This window comes from Aquarana catesbeiana, linkage group LG07, assembly GCF_042186555.1.
Source record: "Aquarana catesbeiana isolate 2022-GZ linkage group LG07, ASM4218655v1, whole genome shotgun sequence".
Classification (NCBI taxonomy): domain Eukaryota; kingdom Metazoa; phylum Chordata; class Amphibia; order Anura; family Ranidae; genus Aquarana; species Aquarana catesbeiana.
Window position 1 is genome coordinate 86,679,982 of NC_133330.1, and position 7,461 is coordinate 86,687,442.

At 29.6% G+C, this 7,461-nt stretch overlaps 1 long non-coding RNA gene across 1 annotated transcript; it reads left to right on the forward strand.

Annotated features, from left to right (window-relative positions):
- Window positions 1–205: 205 nt before the first annotated feature.
- LOC141103140 (uncharacterized) lies at window positions 206–6,595 on the forward strand. Its single transcript, XR_012235254.1, has 2 exons — window positions 206–528; window positions 6,523–6,595. It is a non-coding gene; the product is annotated as an uncharacterized lncRNA (long non-coding RNA).
- Window positions 6,596–7,461: the final 866 nt, after the last annotated feature.

Genomic DNA, 7,461 nt, shown 5'->3' on the forward strand with positions numbered 1-7,461 from the left:
ACAGCTGCCAATTCTGCCAGAAGACTGAGAACGTCATTTCCTGTTTCTTCTTGGACGACACAAGACAGCATGGAGACAGCAGCCATGAAGCACACATGCTATCATAAGCTAATTACAGCTTTATAACTTTTTATTCTATTTCATATATTTTTACCCACACTGAACTGAATTATTATACTTTTTACATTGTATTTATGATGCCAACTGTGTGACAATAAACTCACACTTTGTTTTAAGTCAGTTTGGCTATCAATGCTATTTCATCCGGAAGCGCCTCTGAGATACAAGAATATTAGATATTATTAATATTCTTCATTTTGGCGAGCCAGAAACTTCCGTCATTTCTCAATTTTTCCGGAAATCTCGATCCTTGCTGAGGGGGGAGAGATTAGCGCAGTTTTGCGAATATTCAAGTCTCGAGAAAAAAGACGGTTCAGAACCTATCAACCAAGAGGCGTTTGTGTTACGTCAGATGTGGACAACAGTCCAGTAACAGACGGTTGAAGACGAGAAATTCTTCTAAATACGGTGAGTAAAAGTTATGGAATTTATTGATGAAATAGCGAGAGAAAGCAAGCTAGAGTTTAAAGATGTGTCTTTATATCCAAATGACAGTCACTTGTGGAGATATATGTACAATGAATGCTTAAATGCCAATACACAGATTGATAAATCCAGGTTCACTGTACATAAATTACGTAAGAAAATAAACAATGTATTAAGCTTAGTGAGAATATTTAACAAAATGATTATTAATGTTGATTTACCTGCTAAAAATGTGTGTACATTACAGCAGACAGAATGTAACACTGTACAGAACACAGGGAAACATGAAAATGTGTCCCAAGATTATCTTAATTGTCCAAACTGTGAAATTTTTTGTAATTATATAGAGAATCTTGAGGAACAAATTGACTCCAAAACAAATCTTTTGGAAAAACTTCAGAATGACAGTAGATTGACACAGATTGCTGTAATAACTGCAGATGACAAAAAGACTGAATCTAAATGTAAGCAACAATCCTCTTATATTCCAGAAAGTTCGGATATGGAGAATGTTGATGCTACTGATGAAAAAGAAATGAAACATAAAAACTTATTATGTAGAACTGCAAAACTAAAGTTGCAAATACATGACCAACTTATGAAAGTTTTAAAAGATTTTCCTATTTATGACACTGAGGCAACTGTATTTTCCAATTGGGATTTATTTGAAATGTTTGCGGATCGTTTTAATCTGTCAAATGATCAACGCAATTACATATTTCAGTTGTGGGTTCCTGTTAATTTCGCTAAACGAATTAACACACCTGTTATTGATGATGAAGGTCAGGAAAAACAAAATGACGCGACAGATAGACTGCGACAATTATTGCTATGTATGACCGGTGAGCAAATACCGACCATAGAAATGTTAGATCTTTTACAGACTACTGCAGAAGAAAGTCCAATTGACTTTAGAATTAAATTTTGCAAAGTTTATGAAATGATATTTGGAGTAGATGATGACAATGACCCAGGTTTAAAAACAGCTTTCATAAAAAAATTTAAATACCTTGACCCAACTTCAGTAGCCATAGCGCAGGAACGTCAAAATTTAAATGATATAGTAAGTTTCATTGATAAAATTAGGAGACAATTGAATCAAAGCAATCTCACACACGAGATAGCTATAATTCAATGTGACAAAAATAGTCAGGCTGCAGACATGTCAGAAACGACAGGTCTTAGCAGGAATGACAAGGACAGGTGCAGACAAGTGAGGCAAGGAGAGCCTATCACGTGTCTTTACTGTCATAGATCTGGTCATATGAGAAAACATTGCTGTAAATTTAAGAGAAACTCGCAAATAAAAACTAAAGATATAGAGAATGAAAAATCAGCTTTTGTAAAACCCGTTTTTTCATGTCAAGATAACATTTTGACTGAATTGCCTTATGCCACAGAAGTCAAACAGATCAGTAATTTGACTGTTATCAGCAGTTCAGACAACACTGTCACTGAAAGAGAGGGTTTATTGCCATTGCCAAAAATAGAATCACATCGGGATTCAATTTCTCTGCCATTACAATATGTAGCACCAATTATTTTGGACGAGAATGGTAGGCCATATATACAATGTTTGCTGAATGGTAAAAATATTAATTGTCTCATTGACAGTGGATCTGAGATTAGCCTTACCAAAGAAAACATACCTGTGAAACCAAATTCTCCTATGTGTAATATAGTGGGTTTTAATAATACAGGTAATTCCACTGCTAGACAGGTATCTAATGTAACATTTGAAATACCTGGATTAGTAAAAACTAACATTAACATTTGGGTATGTCACAAAGCAGAGAATATACTCGGCATTGATGTAATCAATGAACAAAAATGGGTGATCGATTTGGCTAATAAAAGTATTTGGAAAGATCCATCTAGGCCCAAATCAGTGCTTATTGATCCCTCTGTATACAGTAATGTGGGATCCATTAGCAATATGTCTAGAGAACAAAAGTGGCCTGATGTTGATAGTAATTGTGCTTTAAAGGAAGTGGTACAACGTTTTCCAAGTTTGTGGTCAAAGTTCAAAAATGACATTGGAACTTTGAAAAATACTGAATTGAATATTGAGGGAAAAGATCCAGAACCCCTTAATCAGTATGAGTTACCACTAGAATCAATTGGTCCACTTTCTGCCATTATTCAAGAGTTTGTACAACTTGGAATTGTAAAGAAAGCTAAATCAGTGGTAAATAACTGTATTTGGCCTATAAAAAATACTGATAATTCATATTCTTTATCAGTTGACTTAAGGACATTGAATAAACATATCACAAATAACCCAGTTCTTCCTGATAAATCTAACTTAAAGTTAAATTTGAATGCTGAGGACAAAGTGTTCTCTGTATTAAAAATTATGAATAGTCATTTTTCCCTTCCGTTAACTACTAGCAGCCAGTACAAACTCGCATTCACATTCAGAAAAGAGACTTATACGTTCACTCGATTAATACCTGGCCTAGGTATTGGTGATGGTATAGTTCATGAAACTATAGCAAAAATACTTTCAAAATTTTCCAGGCCAGACTGCATTTGTCAGCATGTGGATACGATTTTGCTGAGTACTCAGAATATCGATGAACATATAGCTCTTTTGTCTGAGTTGTTTATGATGTTACAAGCTGAAGGTTTAAAATTAAACACGACAAAAGTTCAGCTGATGAAAAGTCAAGTGAAATACCTTCACATGCAAATTAGTCAAGGAAAGAGACAACTGTTGCAAGAAACAGTTAGAGATATCACTGCAATCCCAATTCCAACAACTCATAAGGCATTGCGTCAATTTTTGCATAAAATAAATCATTGCAAAGAGTTTGTACACTGTTTTGCAGAAAAAGTTAATCCACTATATAATCTTTTGAGGAATAAAGGTAATATAGTTGACCAATGGGGTCCAAATGAGAAAAATGCTTTTGAAATGTTGAAAAAAGATTTGCAGAATGCTCCAGCATTAAGTACAATAGAGGTTTGTTCTGAAGCATCTTTTGTTTTGAAAACTCATGTATCTGAGAATGCCATCTCAGTAACGTTGTCTCAATTACAAGAAGGTAAGGAGAAAATAATTGCCTATTTCTCCAGAGTTTTATCATTTTTGGAAAAAACTTTTGAGTCAGGTGTAAAGCAACTGCTAAGTGTTTACTATGCAATTAAAGCTACAGAGAGCATAGTAAAATCAAACAAAATCATTGTACAGACACCTGACTGCTCACTAAAAGGTATTTTTGAGGAAGATAGTTTTAAAGAATGTCGTAAAACATATCCTTTATGGTTCAGAGCTTTATCATCCAAACACATTCAGATAGATGTAAAAGGAAGACATCTTCAGGAATGTACACCAGTACATGTTTATACAGCTGTATCTGAGGAGTCTTTATCTCAGGTTTCCAGCATAAGAACAGAGAAGGACATAGAGCCAGTATTTGTTACTGCAGAACAGTCTAACACTAGAGTAAGAGCTTCAACACAGAATACAGTTACGCACATTTCTAATCTTTTAGAGATGAGAACAAAGGCATAGTCCATTGTCATCTCTGGGTGGTACAAAACTTTTCTTTTGTTTGTGAAAACAGAGATTTGTATCATGACCAAAGGAAGTGTTGCGTCCTGTCATACCTAAACTTCACAGTACATATGATTTATAGTTTAGGCCATCTTAGACAGGATAAGGACAGTACATTGTCATACAGAAGTTCTCTTTGAAGGAAAATATAAGATAGTGTTATTTTACATATAGTTTAACAAATTCACAAAGTTAGGCATGTGCATTTCGTTTCGTTCCGAATCGAAATTCGGACGAATTTTTCATTATTCGGAAATTCGGATGCATCCGAATTTCCGAATTACAAAAGTAAAGAATTTAAACGAATCCGAAAAAAAAACGAACGAATTCGAAAACATATTCGAATCGAATTCGAAAACATATTCGAATCGAATTCGAAAACATATTCGAATCGAATGCGAAAACATATTCGAATCGAATTCGAAAACATATTCGAATCGAATTCGAAAACATATTCGAATCGAATTCGAAAACATACTCGAATTCGAAAAAAATAGAAAACGTTTTTCTAAAAAAAAACAATAAGATAGAATATAAAATAATAAAGCAATAGAATATATATATATAAATATATATATATATATATATATATATATATATATATATATATATATATATATATATATATATATATATATATATTTTTTTTTTTTTTTTTTAAATTATTCTCTTCTATTGTTTTTTTATGCTTTTCTTTTCTATTATTTTATATTTTATAATAGTCTTTTCAATTCAAATTCATTCTATACGAAATTCAAACTTCAGAAACCATGTACCGAAATTCGAATTTCGTATAGAATGAATTCGAATTGAAAAGACTATTACAGAATATATAATATATATATATATATATATATATATATATATATATATATATATATATATATATATATTTTATATATATATATATATATATTTTATATATATATATATATATATATATATATTTTATATATATATATATATATATATATATATTCTGTAATAGTCTTTTCAATTCGAATTCATTCTATACGAAATTCGAATTTCGGTACATGGTTTCTGAAGTTTGAATTTCGTATAGAATGAATTCAAATTTGAATAGAAAAGATAGAAAACAGAATAGAAGAAAATATAATATATATATTATATTTTCTTCTATTCTGTTTTCTATCTTTCCTATTCAAATTCGAATTCATTTTATAAGAAATTCAAATTTCGGAAGATGGTTATATATATATATATATATATATATATATGTGTGTGTATGTGTATATTATATATATATATATATAACCATATATATAGTTTACTTTTTCAAATTCAGTTATTGTTTTTTTCAAATGCGGTAGAATTTTTTCAAATTTGACAGTTTTTTTTTGAATGTGGTAGAATTTTTTCGAATTTGATAGTTTTTTCGAATGTAGTAAAATTTTTTTTGAATTTGATAGTTTTTTTTGAATGTGGTAGAATTTTTTCGAATTTGACAGTTTTTTTCGAATGTGGTAGAATTTTTTCGAATTTGACAGTTTTTTTCGAATGTGGTAGAATTTTTTCGAATTTGACAGTTTTTTTCGAATGTGGTAGAATTTTTTCGAATTTGATAGTTTTTTCGAATGTGTTAGAATTTTTTCGAATTTTATAGTTTTTTTCGAATGTGGTAGAAATTTTTCGAATTTGACAGTTTTTTTTCGAATGTGGTAGAATATTTTCGAATTTGATATTTTTTTCGAATGTGGTAGAATTTTTTCGAATTTGATAGTTTTTTCAAATGTGTTAGAATTTTTTCGAATTTTATAGTTTTTTTCGAATGTGGTAGAAATTTTTCGAATTTGACAGTTTTTTTTCGAATGTGGTAGAATTTTTTCGAATTTGATATTTTTTCGAATGTAGTAAAATTTTTTTTGAATTTGATAGTTTTTTTTGAATGTGGTAGAATTTTTTCGAATTTGACAGTTTTTTCGAATGTGGTAGAATTTTTTCGAATTTGACAGTTTTTTTCGAATGTGGTAGAATTTTTTCGAATTTGATAGTTTTTTTCGAATTTGTTAGAATTTTTTCGAATTTGATAGTTTTTTCGAATGTGGTAGAATTTTTTCGAATTTGACAGCTTTTTTCGAATGTGTTAGAATTTTTTCGAATTTGATAGTTTTTTTCGAATACGGTCGAATTTTTTCGAATGCGGTCGAATTTTTTCGAATTCGAATACGAAACGAAACAAATTCCGAAAACGAATGTAATGAATGCAACGAATTTAACTAAACGAATTTAGTTAAATAACGAATCGAAACGAAACTAAACTAAACGAATTTTTTCATCCTGCACATGTCTGCACAAAGTTATTGTCTCATAATGTTTTAACATTTGTTGGAAAAAAGTTAAAAGAATTTAATGAAAATATTTTATGCCTGATTAATGATACTGCATTTCTTTTACAGAAATGGCATCTAAAATCACATAAGTATGGAAGATAACAAGCTCATATGAAGAGCAAAGAGAATATCAGGAAAATTCAAAGTTAAAGAAGGAATCCTCTAGGGAAGAATATTGGACAAAAGATTTATACTTTAGATTTATGACTGTTTTATCTTATTCAACAAGAATTTTCTAATCTAACAGAACTTGAAGAAGAAACTTTAAAGACATTTCATGAAGAAAAATTAATCAGAAGAAACTTTATCTACTATAGATAAACAATTTGGGACTCAAACATTTGTCCATATACATTTTTTGATAATCCGATTATTCTGATATTATTGTTCATATTACGTTAGGATTATCATTATTATTTTTATTTATGTTTCATTATTCATATATTGAATATTTTTAGGTAACAACTGCACACTCATTCTAGTTTATAGAACATCTTTTGTTCATAACTTAAGAAACATATTACTCTTAATAGAACTATGGAAAGTTATGACAAGTTTTAGAGTGTAAAGTATATTTCCAAAGAGCTAAAATATTATTTGAGCACAAATATGGAAATATATTATTGCATAATTTATTTATTTTAATAATAATAATAATAATAATAATTGTTGATATTATTATTATTAATAGTAATTATAGATATGAGTCATCATTATGTTATACATTTTTAAATTCTATATCATTATTTTAAGATTTTGAATAGATAGATCTAAGAGGAGTTAAAGTAAAGAAAAGTGATTAGAAAGGAGAGTTATTTCTAGCTGCTTCAGTTCTGAGGAATATTGTGTTCGATAATTTGATACAAGGATGTGTAAATGTGACATGAATGATGTTATGAATGTATTAGAATATTTTGATATGATTAATCATAATTCAGGGGGGATTGTTAGAATATTATTCCAAATTCATAATTCGGCACTTATAGGTGTTATATTATATTCATG